Source organism: Peromyscus leucopus, chromosome 2 (assembly GCF_004664715.2).
Source record: "Peromyscus leucopus breed LL Stock chromosome 2, UCI_PerLeu_2.1, whole genome shotgun sequence".
Lineage (NCBI taxonomy): Eukaryota > Metazoa > Chordata > Mammalia > Rodentia > Cricetidae > Peromyscus > Peromyscus leucopus.
In genome coordinates, this window is record NC_051064.1 from 104,547,045 (window position 1) to 104,565,669 (window position 18,625).

The 18,625-nt window shown below is 43.7% G+C and overlaps 1 protein-coding gene across 6 annotated transcripts in view; it reads left to right on the top strand.

Moving 5' to 3' along the window:
* Positions 1-18,625, top strand: part of Dnajc6 (DnaJ heat shock protein family (Hsp40) member C6) — a 162,691-nt gene that overhangs the window by 40,236 nt on the left and 103,830 nt on the right. The window contains exon 3 of one of the 6 annotated variants that reach the window (XM_028870238.2): positions 5,916-5,969. The exons of the other annotated variants lie outside the window; for them this stretch is intronic. The gene's annotated coding sequence lies outside the window, so the exon portion shown is untranslated. The remainder of the gene's footprint in view (positions 1-5,915; positions 5,970-18,625) is intronic. 6 annotated transcript variants of the gene reach the window in all.

The following is an 18,625-nucleotide window of genomic DNA, read 5'->3' on the forward strand; positions in this document are numbered from 1 at the left end:
AAATGCCTGGTCATTTCTTCTCATCAGTTAGCAAGCAATCAATTCTGTAGCAGAATTCAATTCAATTCTGCCCTTGCCTACTTATGGGCAGCATCAAGTCTCAAATGTTAGGCATCAGTCTGGAGTCCAGGCTTCAAGGCTTCTGATCAGCTGGCTGTAAGCAGCTCCCTACAACTCCCTGGTTTGGCTTAGTTCGTTTGCTAGGGTGGCTCACAGAACCCAGGGAAACCCATTTGTTAGTTTATTGTAAGGCCACAAATAAGGTCCAGGATGAAGACACACATGGAACTATGTGGCAGGGGCGTGGCTGCTCCTGGGATGTGGATCAGTTCCCTTTCTTCAGTCCCCACAGGTTTCGGCTACCCAGAAGCTCTCTGAACCCTTCCACTGGGTTTTCATGGGGACTCTATTGCATAGGCATGACTGAAGCATAGGTAACTGTACCAGTGTGACTAGACAGAAAAAGGTGGTCGGCGTCTGATGCTCAGAGACGCCAGCATGCCCTGTCTGTTCAGATTCTTCGTGGCCTCTTTGTACAGTGTGCCTTTCTTTCTGGTATGGGGCAGGAAGCCATGTGGAATGAAGGTCTTAGGATCTATTATTGGACAAGTAGAACAAGAGTGTCTTTCTGTTGAGATGTAAGACAGGAAAAGCAGGAGAAGGTTATAATACAATTATGGTTTTAGTAATATGACGTGGGGAAGAAAAATCTTAATTATTACAATGTGCCTTGAGGAGAAAAAGGAGCAGAGCAAAGGAAAACAGAAGGCCAGAGAGAGGTCTTGCTCTAAAGCATAAGTTGTCCCAGCATCAGAACAAAGACACTTTCTATCCTCTGTGGTTCTAAACCTGCTTCTGAAAGTAAAGACCAAATACTTCAACAAAAGGTGTACTTACTGGTCCAGCCACTTTGGAGCTAGTAAGAGCCATGGAAACTGTGTGCATGTGCATGTGCATGTGCGTGCGTGCGTGCGTGCGTGCATGCGTGCCTGTGTGTCTCTGTGTGTGTGTGTGTGTGTGTGTGTACATGTATAGCATATATATGCATGTACACATACATTTAGTTTTGTGAACACAGAGGGTACCTTACAGGCTAGAGAACATGATGGAGGGAAGACATATGTTAGTAACAGAAATTAATTCCACTCGTGAATACACACTCACAGAGAAGTATGCATTTGGAGATTATTTTCATTAAAGGCTCTCTGTGATCTGAGAGGAAACAGAGTCCTTAAGTCCATGGGCTGCTCTGTATGGGTGAGGCCTTTGCACATGCGTTTCTTTGATGTGGCTGTACTTCAGGATCATGTGGAGCATGGGTCTTCCTCTGCAGACTGCAGAGTGAGGTGCAGAGCTTCAGAAGCAGAGGCCAGAGGCCAAGGTTGGAGTCTGCGCTGTGCACTGATTAGTTGTTGTTGGAAAAAATGTTTGCCTCTTTGAGTTTTAGTTTTTTCCTTTGTAACTACAAAAAGCTTGTCGTCTCAGGTTGCTAGGGAGATGGAAACATTTTGTAGCTGTGCTTTCGGGGTCACACAGTAGCCACTCTAAGAGGCTAGTGCAAAATGAGATAGACTGTAAATGTAAAATGTAAAGCCTATCAAGTATGTAGTAGGAAGAAAATCTTACGGGCTCCCCATTGAAGTGGCAATACTTTGTGTCTACTGAGATAAGTGAGAGGCACTACAAAACTGAATTCATTTGCTTCACTTTAGTTTTTAATGTGGCCACTAGACATTTGAAAGTTACAGTTTCTGCTGCTGTGATAAGCACTGACCAAAAACAACCCAGGGAGGGAAGGCTTTAGTTGTCTTATAACTCCCAGGTCACACTCTACCACTGAGGGAAGTCAGGGCCAGAGCTCATAGCAGAATCTAGAGGCAGGGACTGAAGCAGGCACCATGGAGGGATGCTGCTTACTGGCTGATCCACCTAGCTTGCTCAGCCTGCTTTCTTAAACACTCCAGGACTATCTGCCTAGGGGTGACGCTGCCCACAGTAGATGGGGCCTTCTTACGTCAACCATTAACCAGGAAAACACCTCCATCGACTTGCCTACAGGCCAGTGTGACAGAGACACTGTCTCCTCTGAGATTCCTTCTTCTCAGATGATCCTAGCCTCTGTCAAGTTGACAAAAGACTAAACAGTACACAGTTATTGCTTATTGGTGGCTTGCATCCCATTTCTTCAGACCAGTGCTATGCTTTGTGACCATGAAGTATTGCCTAAATGTTAGTTCTAGCCTGGACATGTATAGAAGATGTTGCTGTGTAGGTTGGGATTCCATTTTCATCTAAGGTTTATCTATTAATAGTCACTAAAATTTTAATGTAAGCTTGTATGTAGACATCTTAGTTTTTCCTCCTGATGTATAATATTGAAGAAATAATTCATTTATATGAACAAACTTGAGTGTATTAGGTCACAATGATGTGAGCACTGTGTCCTGTAGTAGGTAGAATTTTTTTGGCTATACACCACAGATATAGTGCAAATTGATTTAATTAAAAAAGAAAACTGGGTATCTTATAAGTATGGAAAGGTAGTGGGTTTCGGGAATTACTGCACTTGGAATGCTCTCTTCTTAGCTCTCTCTTTCTCTACAACTTACTTCTTTTTAGTTGGTGACATTTTCTACTCAGATCTCCTGTCCTGATGCATCAGCAACACAGATCCTAGGCCTGCTGTCTGTAATCTCTGCTCTACAGCAGGATTCATTCTGACTTACTCTCTAGTTTTTAGAATACCCTGTTGACCCAGCTTCATTTTAGATATTATTCTGGGTAGGACTGGGGCAGTTCCAACTCCAGTCACAGAAGAGGGGAATTTTCCGGAAAGAGTGCTTCTTTTGATTGGTTAAAGAAAATATGTACTGTGTCTACTGTTTTAGATATGACTTGTCTCCCAAAGGTTTGTGTGCTGAAAGATTGGTCCCCAGTATTGCACTGTGAGAGCAGTGGACCCTTTCAGAGGTGAGTTTAGTGTAGAGAAACTGAGTCATGAGGGCTCCAAGTTCTTGAATGGATTAATGTTGCTTCATGTTAGTGGCTCATGGGTATGGACTGATCCTGGGCCTGGTGGTATCAGTCTATAATTCTAGTTACTCAGGAGGCTTAGGCAAGAAGATCCCGAGTTCAAGACCTGTGCTAGTGTGAGTTCAAAGCTAGCCTGGGTAACTTAGCAAGATCCTTTCTCAAAATAAATAAAATAAAATAAAATAAAAAGATGGCTAGGGATACAGTCTTGTGATAGAGCACCTGCTTAGCTTATAGTTTATGCAAGGCCCTGGGTTTAATTCCCATAGCACAAAAAGTAGGTTTATTCCTGTGAAGAGTGGGCTGTTATCAAGAGTAGGCCTTGAATTTCTTGGTTCCTTGTCAAGCTAATGTTCCCTTCTGTGTTCCGGTTCTCTTAACACTTTTGTCCCATGTTGTAACGTAGTAGGGAGCCGTCGCCAACTGTACCATGCTGTTTGGTCCTTCCGGTTACCAGAATTGTGAGCCTTATAAACCTCTTTAAAAGGATCTCAACTCACATCCTTTGTTATAGCCATGTAAAACAGGCAAGGACCACAGTGGTAATGAATACGTACAGCCAACGAGTACACTGAAAAGCTTCATTTGGAAAAAGAGCAAATTATGGCTTAAAGAAGTTCTATATTTTGCCCAATTTCAAACTCCCAGGTTAGATGCTCAAGTCTCTTTAAAGCCCACATTTAAACAAATACACCAAGAGAATCCTAGTAAATTGGGTTGTGCAGACTTGAATTTTATGGCATTAGCTCTTGGCCACCCCCATTAGATCACTTCCCGTTGAACCTGATGGTGGGATTGCAGATGGAGGAAGTGGTCCCTGGTAACACCAGGGGAGTTCTTCTGGAGCTGGGCATTGGTACCACTGTGCCCTGCAGCCTTGTAGCAAAGCCTGAAAGGAAATGGGAAATAGTGCATACCAGTTATTGTCTTTCAACTACTGAGCTTCAGATGTTGTTAGTAGTACATATGTGTATGTATGTATGTGTGTATGTATGTATGTATGTATGTATGTATGTATGTGTATATGAACTTACTTCCCACCATTACATGGTTCTCTGTGGTCCACAGCTCATGGGCATGATGATTGTAGGAACAGAGGTGAACATTATATTCTGTCATTCACATATGGTCTAAAGGGATATTCTTTTAGAGTGATGGTTCATACGTCACTCAAAAAGGGGAGTCTGGAGGATGTGAAGCTAGTCCAAAATAAAAAGAAAGTTCAAGCTGATATGATTTGAAAGACAAAAAAAAAATCTGTTTTCTTCAATCCCAGAGAAATGCCATACAAGATGGCAGCATGTGGCAGCTTTGTTGGGTGAATCCATTTTTAAAATGCTGAGAGTCTGACCTGAACTTGTCAGGAAAGCATCCCTCTGTATACAGCTCCATGGTCTTCACCAGTACTGTCTGGGAAGCAGCAAACCAGAGCGTTTCCTAGAGATGCCTCACCAACTTCCCAGGGAAGTTGTTCACTTACTCTCCAGGTCTCTGTCAGACATGGAGTACTAACATGGCCCTTCCGTCATGGAGTAAGCCATCTGGAGTGGGAAGACACAGTTTCAGTATTGCATGTTGTGATATGTTAGGAGATGTACAGTGTTCTATGGGACCTCATGGAATTCTATTTACCCTAGTTCTGAGGACTTAAGGATTCCCTGGGGAAGTGCTGTCTACAGAGAGACTTGACGAGCAGGCTGGGCTTGGATAGGTGGGGGGGGAATCCAGGGATGCCAAATGTCTGGACTTCAAGATGAGGTAGGGATACTTGCAAGGTGACTTAGTGGGTGAAGGCACTTTGCTGGGCCAAGCTTGCTGGCTGATCTGGTAGAAGGAAAGAAACAATTCCCTCAAGTTGTACTCTGACCTCCACATGCCTGCTGTAGTACACACACACACACACACACACACACACACACACACACACACACAGGCAATAAAATATAATAATAATCATTAAAAAAAGACAGCAGTGAGGTGAAACAAGAAGTTGAGTTCTGAGGGGAAACAGCAGGTGAAGTGTACATCGTGTTGAATACCTAGCTCAGAGGTTCTCAGCCTTCCTAATGCTGTGGCCCTTTAATACAGTTCCTCATGGTGTGGTGACCTCCCTCCCCCATAAAATTAATTTCATTGCTACTTCATAACTGTAGTTTTGATGCTGTTGTGAATTATAATGTAAATCTCTGTGTTTTCCCGAGGTCTTAGGTGACCTCTGTGAAAGGGTCGTTGGACCCCCAAAGGGGTTGCAAACCCATAGGTGAAGAACTGCTAACCTAGATAGAGGGCTGAGTCCTTGTCTTTTTTAGAGTTTTTATTGCTGTGATGAAACCATCACACCATGTCCAAAAGCAACTTGAAGAGTGCCTTAGTTACTGTTCTATTGCTGTGAAGAGACACCAAGGCCAGGCAACTTATAAAAGAAAGCATTTTATTGGGGGCTTGCTTACAGTTCCAGAGGATTAATCCATGATCACCATGGCGGGGAGCGTGGTAGCAGGTGGGCAGGAATAGTGCTGGAGCAGTAGCTGAGAGCTTACATCCTGATTCTCAGGTATCAGGCAGAGAGAGAGAGAGAGAGAGAGAGAGAGAGAGAGAGAGAGAGAGAGAGAGAGAGAGAGAGAGATTTGAGCCTGGTGTGGGCTTTTGAAATTTCAAAGCCCAACCCCAGTGACACACCTCCTCCAACAAGGCCACACCTCTTAATCCTTCCTAAACAGTTTCTACCAACTGGGTTGAGCATTCAGATATACTAAGCCTATGGGGGCCATTATCATTCAAATCACCAGAGGGAGTAAAGGGTTTGTTTCATCTTGGAGGAGTGTTGCTTACTGGCTTGTTCCCCCTGGCTTGCTCAGTTTGTTTTTTTTTATACCATCTAGGACCATCTGCCCAGGGGTAGCACCACCCACAGGATCCATTAATACCTAGATCAGGTAATCAAGTAGTTTACTGTGATATCGCCTGCATTTCACATTTGATTAAGGTTGCTTTTGTTCTTCAATATAATTTGTGCTGGGGCTGTCTTTCTGTGTGCTGTGAATGTGTTGCTTTGATTGATTGATAAATAAAATGCTGATTGGCCAGTAGCCAGGCAGGAAGTATAAGCAGGACAAAGAGAGAGGAGAATTCTGGAAACAGGAAGGCTGACACAGGAGTTGCTAGTCAGACACAGAGGAAGCAAGATGAGCTAGGTTCTCCCACACCAATCATCAATCAAGAAAATGCCCTGCGGACTTGTCCACAGGCCGGTTATATGGAGGCATTTTCTCAATTAAGATTCCTTCTTTTCAAATGGCCCTAGCTTGTGTCAAGTTGACACAGAAAGCAGCCAGCACAGTCCTATAATTGGGTTTGCCTTTCAGATGTGAATCAATTTGCTCCCTCTTCTGACTCGTTTTTTCTTATCTCTAAATTGAAAAGGATCTCCTGCCCTCTACAGTTCCTTCCTACTTTAACATTCTGTCCATTTCTCTGGCTGCAGAAACCTTAATCCCATGCTAGCTTCCAGATCTCCTGGTCAGCAAGGCCCAGATTATAATCAGGGTTGGGAGAGGTACACGTGGTGTAGACGGGGTTGGGCAGGGACAAGAAGCTAAATGGATCCTTATCTTTCCCACTGTAAGTTAGCCAATGGGGAGGTAGCAGGTTTCTTCACCTGACAAGGAGCTGGTGGGTAGCTCTAGCCTCTCAACAAGCGGGTGGGGTACATCTTGCTCTGCTTCTGGCATGGGTGAAATTTAATAGCATCCCCCCACCTGCTAAAAAAATTTAAAGTGCTACATATCGAAGTATTTAATGATAAATAATATGAAGCCTGAACTGCACTTTAATACACTGAGGAGGGCTGGGGTGGGGTACAGCTTAGTGGCTTAGCATGCACGAGGCTCTGGATTGGTCCCCAGCCTCGCAAGGGCAAAGACTGAGTACATGAATGAATGAGTGAGTGAATACATGAAGTTGGGTTATACATGTGAAAGAAGGTTGGTTATGTCTTGGTATTAATGTTGCATTGTGGGTACAAAGGAATCAACTACATCATTTAATCTACATTTGTGTGTGCTTGATAACTTCTATAATAAAAAGTGAAAAATATAAAATAAAATGCCTCCCTCTCATTACCTAAATTTCTCATTCATCATTATTATTTTTTGGACAGATGGAGAATGAATCAGATCCTCACTTGGCCATATCAAACAGTCTTAGAACTATTGTGTCGCAAATAGCTACCAAACTGTTTTAAGTCCTGTGATCAACTTGGATGGCTTCAAGTGCTCTAGACTCCACAGGGATTATATAGGTAGACTGAAGAAATAGAATTCTGCACAGAGGAAGGAGCATAGACTAGGGAAGTCGCAGGTGACCTGAACCAGGATTGCAGGTCTGAGCTGGGCCTGTCTTTGGGGACCCCAGTGCATCACTGGCCTTGGAGTCAGGGGCAGTGGACACAGCCATGTACTTGCTGAAGCGCAGCAGCAAACACCACAGCCAGCCACCGAGCTAAGCTCTTTGTGTCCTTGATGTCACACAGTTTTAATAGCTGCCTTATCACTTAGATGTAACAATTTTATGAGTGAGCTAACGGAGTCTTAAGTTATAAAAACGTGCCTGTGCCATATGGAGATGGAATTCCTAGTCACTGTTGTGGTGAATGAAGAATTGAGATCCAGAGGTCAGGTGGAACATTATATCCCATTGGGGACTAGAATGGCTGCTTGTAACAGGAAGAAGAAAAAGAGTGGCTGACCACAGGGCTCTCTTTCTTTCTTTCCCTTAACTAATCTAGAGATAATTATCGCGTGGCTGCCATGGATTTCTGGGGCTCGGGGTTCTTATGTCTTTTGCTTCCGTGCCAAAGCCTTTTGTCCTGAAGCCCACCTCGTGGTTTGAGATGTCTGTGGGAGCTCTGATGTCCAGCCAGAAGAAAAAGCAAAAGATTGGAAGCAGGATGTTGTACCTGCATTTGCTTTTAAGGATCAATGCCAGCAACTGCTCACATGGCTTCTTTCTGTATTACAGTGGCTACAACTTAGCCCTGTGTGCATGTCTAGCAGACTGTAGAAAGCTACACGTGGCGGGTCCACACCATGAGAGACAAACGAAACGTGCGTTCTTTATTCTGAATGGTTAGACTCCCAGCTGAGTGGGTTCTGTTAACCCTGAATATGGAGAGGGATGTTGGTGGACACCTGCAATAACTGTTTAGCCCAAACAGCTCATTTTAGAACTCTGGTCTCTTTGAATGAAATTCTTTTTTTTTTTTTTTTTTTTTTTTTTTTTTTTTTTTTGGTTTTTTGAGACAGGGTTTCTCTGTGTAGCTTTGTGCCTTCCTGGAACTTGCTTTGTAGACCAGGCTGGCCTCCAACTCAAAGAGATCCACCTGCCTCTACCTCCTGAGTGCTGGGATTAAAGGCGTGCGCCGCCACCGCCTGGCTTTTTTTTTTTTTTTTTTTTTTTTGAAATTCTTGTTGTAGAACTTTTCAAAAATTGAACAAGTTAAAAACATGAGCAGCCCAAGAATTCAGTTTAATGTCCAGAAAGGTTGGATTCTTCCAGCCACGTGTAGCCAGGAGGCAGCAGTGCTTTGGTGTTCTAGACTGAGCACCAGCACTCAGACTTGGTTCCCTCTGGGTCGTCACCACACGGCAGCCGCCAGGTGCTCCATGTGCTCTGGGCCCCAGCGCTTGGCTAGGCATGATGGGGTTTCGGGGGGAAGCTTCAGAGTGTAAAAACCATACATAATAAGGCAGGCCTAATAGGAACACCCAAGATTTAGTTCTGTGCTGGCTTGCACCTGACTTGGGGGAGCTCTCCCTGAAAAAGGTAAAAGTTTATCTGTTTCTCCCTGATGGAGAGCAGCTGAGCTCTGAAGCAGTCTATTAGCATCTGCCAGTTTGCGTAGCTGAGGTTTCTCTGCGTGAAAGACGACATGAAACCAGCCAGTGTTTCTGTGAGTTACTTGGTTATCTTTAATTAGATGCAATCACTTATTTCACACACTTGGCTATTCAAAGAAAAGCTCATGCGACTGCATGAAAGGAATCACATCCTCATATGCCTGAACACACAGCAGTGGGCAACAACGATGAACTGTCGAGTGAACCCAGAAAACACCCTGTACAAGGTTTCAGGCTGCTGACTTCACTGAATCCAGAATTGAATTTGCTTCTTTCTATTTCCTCAGCTTCTTGTGAGTCTTTTTCACATCCTAATGTCTGCTGAAGACGGGTGTGGACACAGCCTCTAACCTGCGCTGGCAAGCTGGGCTCCTCATCCAGGACTCCTTCAGGATTGCTGCCTGCTTTTCAGTGGCATCGTTTTCACCCTCTCTAGCTCTTAGTTGTTTCAGTAATTCTTTTGCATACAACACATCTCTTAGGCCAGTGGTTTTTACCATATGATCTCCATGGGTTACTGATGCAATGGCAGCAGAGGCACATCGTCACGCCACGAACATTTTCTCGAAAAGTCGAAAGACATGCCAAACGTCCAGGCCAGAGAGTGACCTAAAGCAAGACCCTGTCGAAAACAAAAAAACAAAAAAATACAACATAACAAAAACCCAAACCAAAACAAAAAGGGCAAATACTAGCAAGTGACCTTGGTAACTGTATCTGAAGTAAGTGAGCTCATTAAGGAAATGTAGGGTGAACTGTTCTGTAAGCTAAAGAGAGTCCCCAAATATCATTTGTATTTTCAATCTCTTGGGTGCTTCCTGCTGCACTTAACATGTAGCAGGAACGGTGCAGGGCCTGCTAAACCATGATGTGGATTGTCTTTATGTAACTGCCAGGGTTGCTTAAAATACTTGCCTGTGATATTGACAATATCCAGCTAATACTACTGCAGCCTGGGAAGCCAGCTCCCAGAACTGCTCCAGGGTAGCAAAAAGAATGCCTCAGAGTAGTGAGGTATAGCTAGAGTTTTCCTGCCTGGCCCACAGTCAGGACAAATCTCTCTCACCCACCAGTCCCACAGCCGCTCAGACCCAACTAAGTAAACACACAGAGACTTATATTACTTATAAACTGTATGGCCATGGCAGGCTTCTAGCTAGCTGTTCTTATATCTTAAATTAACCCATTTCTACTAATCTATAAGTTGCCATGTGGCTCGTGGCTTACTGCTATCTTAACATCTTCTAATGGTGGCGGCTGGCAGCGTCTCTGTGCCTCAGCCTTCCTGTTCCCAGAATTCCCCTCTCTCCTTGTCCCGCCTATACATCCTGCCTGGCTATTGGCCAATCAGTGTTTTGTTTATTAACCAATCAGAGCAACACATTTAACATACAGAACTTCCCACAGCAGTGAGGGCTTAGGAAAAATTCTTATCTATCTGAGGGCTAGACTTTTCTATCTGAGGGGAAAAAAAAATAAGGAAACACATGCTTTCTGACAGTAACTTTCTCTTTTACTTCATTTTAAAAATCTATTTCTGAAAGTCTATCTCCACATGGCTATGTTCTTTACATACAGCTATATATCTCTCTTTACATATATACATCTCTCTCCTGCACAGCCATATACTTCTATATACATCTCTCTCTCTCTTTTTTTAACAGACTAATTTTTTTTTTTTTTTTTTTTGGTTTTTTCGAGACAGGGTTTCTCTGTGTAGCTTTGTGCCTTTCCTGGAACTCACTTGGTAGTCCAGGCTGGCCTTGAACTCACAGAGATCTGCCTGCCTCTGCCTCCCGAGTGCTGGAATTAAAGGCGTGCACCACCACTGCCTGGTGCTCTCTTTTTTATATATATCAACGCATCTCTCCTATACACATTTCTTCTCTCTACTCTGCAACATTCCTTCACACACTACTACATCATTCACTCACTCTCTTTTTCACATACCTCTCTGCCCTATATCCACATCTCTGTCCTACATACTCATCTCTTTTCTATACAGCTTTATCTTCCTTGTCTCCACACAGTTACAAATTTCCACACAGTCTCTCTCTACACACTCAGCTACATCCTCCTTTCAGCACACACACACACACACACACACACACACACACACACACACACACACACACTTCAACAGCCAAACTCTGGACAATTATATGTTACAATTTCAGGGTCTGACCCATTCTCATAACACATGATAAGTCACACAGTTTCTCTCAGGCTAGGGAGGTGGTGCTGACTGGGTATGGTGAGTAAAGTCACCCGTAGCTCTGAGTGGTCAGGGCTCCCAGATGGGAAGTGACATTGAAACCCAGGACCTAAACAATAAACAATTAGTTGGCTGTACCTTGAGTGGTAGGGGTACGTGCAGAAAGTCCATTACTGCAGAGGGTTATGTCTACCAAAGTTGTTTCATGCCTGGCCTTGATTCAACAAACTCTTGGGAACTTGTCTTTGTGTATTCTCTGCAGGGGCAGCTAGTCTGTTTTGAGCTAGCTAAATGTGTAAAAGGCTGTCTTTGTGACTGAGAATACTGTTACTTTGTTATGTCAGTTATGAAAACATTCCAGTATTATTTCTGTTCATCAGAATTATACAGCTTAAACAGAAATCATCTTCTTGACCATCCACAGCTGTAAGTGTGCCCAATAGATGGAATATATACATGAGATAAACACACAAGCAGTGGGAAATACCCATGGCAGTTCTTAGGGGAGAAATGTAGTGGCACATGAGAGAAATTACAGATGGGTACAGCCAGTCACTTACAATCAGTGACCCCATGGTCTTTGCCAAGTGGGGTTTCCCATCAGAGAGTTATTCATTTCGTAGTTCAACCTGTTGAATACTAGTTGTCACCTGCTGTATACTCCCACAGCCTCTGGGAAAGCCATCACTACCAGCAGCTCTCAGCATAATACATAGTTAAGAATGCTATGACAATTCTAAAGCAGTTTTTTTTTTAACATGTAAACATTTATGAAATCTTGAAGCATCTTAAAATTGATAGGTCATATTTGCATCTGTATCATGTTTTTATTTCTGAATTCTGTGGCTTAAAATGGATTCTTAGATTTGATAAAGTGCAACATTTGAAAGGTTTCCTTTTCATTATGTGCTTTCACGTGTCTTTAAAACGTTTTAAAGTTAAATGTATTTGTTTGTGCGGTGGGGTAGGAGTGTGTGAGGTCAGAGAGTGACTCAAATAGGAGTTTATTCTTTCTTTCTTCCATGCGGGTTCTGGGAATGGAACTCAGGTCATCAGGCCTGGTGGCAATCGTCACAGTGCCCACTTTCATGCATCTTGAGGGAGAGAAGAAAAGTACGGCTGTGAGTCCATGCCGGGTCATAGAAAACTTGCATATGCACGTGTGGGCAGCACTCAAACATAGGTATAACGTTTCCTTCAAAGCCCATGGCTTTTCTCCATGTCTCTTTAATCCCTGTGTGCTCAGATTGGCATACTGATGTGTCAAATGTAATAGAGGCCCAACCACTTTCAATGTTAAGAGTTTGTTTTTTACATCTTTGTGGCTTCAAACTTGTCACCATCTTCCTGCCTCTGTGTCCTAAGTGCTGGAGAAACAGGCATGCATCACCAAGCCTGTCTCAAGCTTTACTTTTTATTTTTAAACATTTATTTATCTGAAATAAAGTCTCACTGTGTAGCCTCGCCCAGCCTTGAACTTTCTATCCTGTCCTAGCCTCTTGAGTGCCACCATGCATCATTTAGGTGTTACTTAGTTACTTTAAAAAAAAAAAACACTATATTTTAGTTTTAATTTACAATTGCCAATATAGTATGAGAGCTAGGAGCTTGCTTTTGATGAAAATAAAAGCATTTTCCTTCTAGTCATCATCCCCTCCCCTCTTTGGGTTTTTGAGACAGAGTTTCTCTGTGTAGCCCAGGCTGTCCTGGAACTGGCTTTGTAGACCAGGCTGGCCTCCAACTTAGATTTGTCTGCCTCTTCCTCCCGAGTGCTGGGATTAAAGGCATGCACCGCCACCACCCAGCTCTTCTAATGGCTTTGAAGTGAACAAAGGGTAGCCAAGCATCAACTTTTAGGTGTACAACCCGAAATGCTCTTTGAACCAGTTGTTTAAAACGCAAGAGTGCATATGAGGAAGCCTTATCAATCAGAAAATTTCAGGCTTCACTGAGCACAGGCTGCCACATGGACAGTACAGCCAGGGCAGTTCCCTTTTCACTGGTCACGCTGAGAAGTGCGGTGACCCCACCGGCTTGAAGATTCTCTCTCACAATGGAGTTGTCACTGTAGCCTTGTGTAGCAGCCAAGTGTGACCAGAAAATTTGACATTTGAGTCCTGATATCTGTGTGAGCTTGGGTGAGAGACGCAGGCACTCCAAGTTTGCTTAAAAGTAAGATGGCATTTGCAGGGCTGTCAGGGGTGTGAGGGCTGAGCAAGAAAGGAAGCCTGAAAATGGGAACTAACTGGTGAGTTATCTGTATTACTACCGGCTCTTCTAGGAAGCACAGGTTTCAGGATGAGTTGTCTTGGAAAGTATGCCCTACCTAGAAAACTGGTTTTGCCTTCCAGGAGACCCAGCACTTGGTCAGACACCCAAAACAGACATCTCTACTCCCAAGTAATGTTAAGTAGGCATTTTCTTGGGTTGGTGATACCGTGGCACACTCATCATCTTCCAGCTCACTGCCTGCTTGCTCTTGTGTGTTGCTGTATGTAACTCTTGGCAGCTGCTCGGAGTTACACATGCGATTCTCTGCTGAAACCTTGATCTGCTGGGGTGTAGCAAATGGGAGCCCTTGAATGATTGGAGTTTTCCCCTCTGGACATCATTTGGAGGAGGAGAAGGAAAGGATACGTTTTAAGAAGATAGGAAACTTGAGTCCAAGAGACTCCTGAAAATCTGTACTTTTGGTTTTACTGCCAGGAAGAGAATGGGTTGGGTCCACCCTGATGATAAAGAACAGAGTGAGAAAAGATTCCCAGCCTGGTCCTCTTTCTTCTTGGCTGTGGCTCAAAGATGTAGGTTTTGTCACTGGTCTTGGTCCTGTCCTTTGGTCCTTCAGGTGAGACTTTGACACTATGGGTCTCAGGTCCAAATGCTTGTGTGGGCTGGCAGGAAGGAGAGCAGTAGGCTGGGAATGGGGTGGGATGTGGCGCTCAAACTAGATCCTGGGAACCTTCTGGAAAGACACGTAAACTTAAAGTTTTCCTTTTCTAAAGTCCAGGCAAACCAAACACGTCTGGGGTACATCTGGGAACTGCTCAGTTCAGTGCTTCAGTTGTGCATCTTCATGGGTCGTGTCCCACTAGGAGACGACCTGGTATGTCTCTGAGGTGTGCTGCCCACTGAAGTTTTAATGCTGTTCGTCGATTTATATTGGCCACAACAGAAAACTAAAGGACTGTGTTTCAGAGACCTGGCTTTGAAACAGAAAGAATGCACCAGGGACTTGGTCCTCATTTACCATCTAATTTGGAAGAATTCTTTGTTATCCACTTGTTCAGGTGAACCCAGATGTCACAGCGTAGAGGGGTGTCACAGTTAGGAACACTGGAACTGCTCTGTAGCAGAGGTTGTGCTCATCAGAGAGACAGGCAGACATTTACCATCAAAACTTACGTTGAGAATTAGATCTGTATCCTTACTGAGTGTAAACACACACACACACACACACACACACACACACACACAAATGCAAAAAGGAAATGATATAGTATTTTTGTTTGTTCACTAATTGTTTAATTTAGTATTTGCTCACTATTTATGCATTTACTGTTTGGATACTTTCTGGTTGTCATGGAACACAAGGAAAACATGGACTTTCCTTCATAAATACACCAAATGTAACTGGAAAAATAGGCCCGCAGATGTGTAAAAACCCAAGGCAGAAAAATCACTTTACCTTATACAAAATGCTTTTTACATTATCATCTATCAAAATGATAACAAATAAAGCAGGGCAGGTTTTAGTTTAATTTTAAAGATAGGAAATTATTTGCATCTTTGAAAAAGTGACTTAATGAGATATAAAATACAGTAATAGTTGGAAATATAGCAATAAGTCATTTATATGGTAGTAGTTGTAGAAATAATAGGTAATGATAATAGGATTTGTTAAGCATTTCTATCTGGTAATAATTTACTTAAGGACTGGAGAGGTGGCCAGTGCTTAAGAGAGCTTGCTGATCTTCCAGGGGACCTTAGTTCGGTTTCCGGCACCCATACTGGGAGGCTGGCCAGCCTATAACTCTAGCACCAAGGATGTGGCTCTCTTTTTGTCTCTGCACTCATATGGTATCCACACATATGCCTACATTAAAAAAATATTTTAAAATTGACTTAATTCTCACTTCGACCTTGTTATAATGGAAGCATGCTCCTTTTCCATGGGAAAAGTAAGACAGATTAGGTGATCTGGCCAGAGCCCGAGTGCCTTGGACTCATTGCTGCGTGGTTTGGTTCCAGAACCTCATTCTCCATCACTGTTCCCAGAAGTGAAAGGGTGTATGGTCGCAGCTTACCTTCACTTGGTAGCCTCACTGCCAAATGTGGCTGATATTTGTTCAGGAGAGAACTTTGGTTAGGGGTATGGAGGAAGAGAGACTGAACATCTTTCAGTGTGGACACCCATCATGGAGTTAGTGAAATCAACTGAAGAGTCACCCCGAAGGGGACGTCCAGTCCTTTGTGTATGTCCCCATATGTGAAATTTTATTCTCGAGATAAAATAGGTTATGGAGCATTCTGTAAGTTTTTCATTAAATTATTATTTATTTATATTGAGGTATGATTTCACTGTGTAGCCCTGGTTGGCCTGAAACTTACTCTGTAGACCTGGCTGGCCTTGAACACACAGAGATCCACCTGCCTCTGCCTCCTGAGTGCTGGGATTAAAGGTGTGCGCCACCACACTTGGCAATTGTATTTTTAGCACTCTCTCTCTCTCTCTCTCTCTCTCTCTCTCTCTCTCTCTCTCTCTCTCTCTGTGTGTGTGTGTGTGTGTGTGTAATGTCTGTAGGCCAGAAGTGGGCATCTGATCCCCTGGAACTGGGGTTATAGACAGTTGTTTTCTGCCCAACATGGACGCTGGGAACCAAACTCCAGTGCTCCGAAAGAGTAACAGGTACTCTTAAGCCTTAAGCCATATCTCCAGCCTTTATAAATCAGCCTTGATCTTGAGAAACATCAGAGTAGGTGTACATGTCCACCTCAGCTTTTACCAGTACTACCTCCCTCTCTGAAGCTCAGGTTCTCATCATTATTATTTGTGCGTGTGTGTGTGTGTGTGTGTGTGTGTGTGTGTGTGTGTGTGTGTGCTTCTGGAGAAAGGAACACTTTCCTTTCAGCTGCAGTCATGGGAGGGACTGGGATTGCAAAGGCACAGGACAGAGCTGTTCTTGAAGACAGGCCAGCGGAGTGACAACAGGAAACACTTATGTGCTTGGTATAGATGACTAGGTCAGGTCCTGTTTGTCTCTTCAGCTCCATCCTGCTACTTGTTGTATACTGAACACTTGCTAGTGCAGAGAAAAGATCTTCATGGGGGAAGTGAGCTTTTTAGGAATCTGTTAGAGTTAAGTTGGTGCATGTTCCAAGTTGGTCTCCAAACTCCAGACTTCAGGCTGTTGTAAATTAATCTAGATAGTGTAGTCTTCCTGTGTTCATTAGAGCCCAGCTTTGTAGAAATATTAATAGTTATTCTGATTGATTTAGCTTATGTTAACTGTAAAGCTAAAAAAATAAGATGATATGGCCCAGGGTGTAGCTCAGTGGTACATCCTTTGCTTACCATATTTGAGATTCTGGGTTCTGTCCCAGAAAAGGAAAAAAAAAAAAATGCTGTCTAGCCCATTCATGGCTTTCTTTAAATTTTCAAACTTGGGAGATAGATATCCAAAAATACAAAGGCATATGTCTCAGTTTCTTTTACCAATGTGCTTGCAATTCTGAAGTCTAGTAAAAATAACCCAAAGGGCTCCCTTTGAAAACAATAGTTTTCACTTTCAGAAACGGTTGTCTCTGAATTCTCTAAATTTAGTGACTATAAAGCCAGCATCTGCCAAAGTCCACACATGATGGACATGAGATTTCTATAGTCCCTGTGGGTCAATAATGAATTGAGAGCATGCAGAAAGAGGTTATTAAATGCCATTGGAAAATATTTTGTTACTAGGTTTTAAAAGTTATTACTTCAGTGAAGTAACCAAAATAGTTCAGGCTTACAGATTTGTAAGTTTGAAAGTAAAGCATTTGTGTTTAAAATCATATCTCCGTTTTTTCCTGCCACCATTCAAAGTTGTTATAAGCAAGCATTAGCTATGGCTTCAGCTTCTGGTCACAGTCCACCTCAGCAGATGGGAACACACTGGACAGGGAGTGGAGAAGGAATGAGGGGTTCTAACACCCAGCATCCTTGACCTCTTCAGACTCCTTCTCTACCCGCAGGACGTGTGTCTGTGTCACCTTTGAACAAGAAAATGCCCGTCAAGCCAGTGAATTTATTGTGTTTGGCCTAGGAGGAGCTGGAGTTTCCAGGGACTTTAGATTCTAGATGATCTGGATGGAAGACTCTTAGTTGATGTTGTTTGATTTTGTGTGTGTGTGTGTGTGTGTGTGTGTGTGTGTGTTCTGATGTGATCAAAATAATAACATCAAGAGAAACGTATGTAAACCAAGAAGCAGGTCAAGCCGGCTTTGTACCTGTGCCCCTACACATTGCACACACATCCACTTTTTGTCTTGTATCACAGGATACTGTCAGAGTGCTTCTAAAAGTTTTTCATTTTACCTTATCCAAGTACCAGGAGAGAGAGAGAGAAAAAAAAAATGATCCTCTTAAGTCAACATTTTTATCTAGTCTTTCACCTGAGCTGAGGAGGGAGCCTTCTGAAATACTATCAGGTGAAAACAAACATTGGCCGATTGCATCTTGAGACTGAACAGAGTTCCTATCTAGAGTGTGGAGGTCTAACACTCGCACAGTGCTGGGGGCCTCTTTAGGAATACAAGCATCACAAGCGGGTGGCGAGGCAGACAGGCTCGCAGAGCCTTCCTCAAGAAGAGGGCCTTGGCTCTCCAGCTTAATTAACTTTGTGACAGAGCCCTTCTGATAACATTTTTTTCCTTGTCTACAACTGTGAAAGAAAAACAAGGGGCGAGGCTAGAGGATGGAAAGAAAATCTGGTGTATTTTCCTTTCCAGAAATCCCTCAAGCCAGCTGAGCTGGGGAGGCCCTTCTCCCGGTTCCTAGTTAAAGAGTAAGAGACCTGGAAGTGCACATGTTGTCTCATGTCCACAGCTCATCCCGTGCCGGGGATGTGCAGAGATGCTGCTCTGCTCCGAGTACACAAATGGTCTGCCATCAGCACGATTCTTTTCCCCCTCCTACCGGAGTTACCAGCCAGTCCACCAGGTCGATCACCACCCAGGCGGCTTTTACTTGCCGAATCCTCCAACAAAGACAAGACGAATTAACGTGAAATGGGCCTGCCTGGCTCTCTGTGATAGTGCCCTGTCTCCCAGGCTCACCGGGCCTGAGACACCTTCCCTCCCCGCCCCCCTTTTTTTTTTTCTGAAGCAAGCGCGCGCTGACACACCCCTCCCTCCGCGTTGTCGCGGTCCCCTCCCCATCCCGCCCCGCCCCGTTTTCCGCTTTCAGCCTCCCTCCCTTCGACTCTCCCCTCCTTTACTCGCTTCT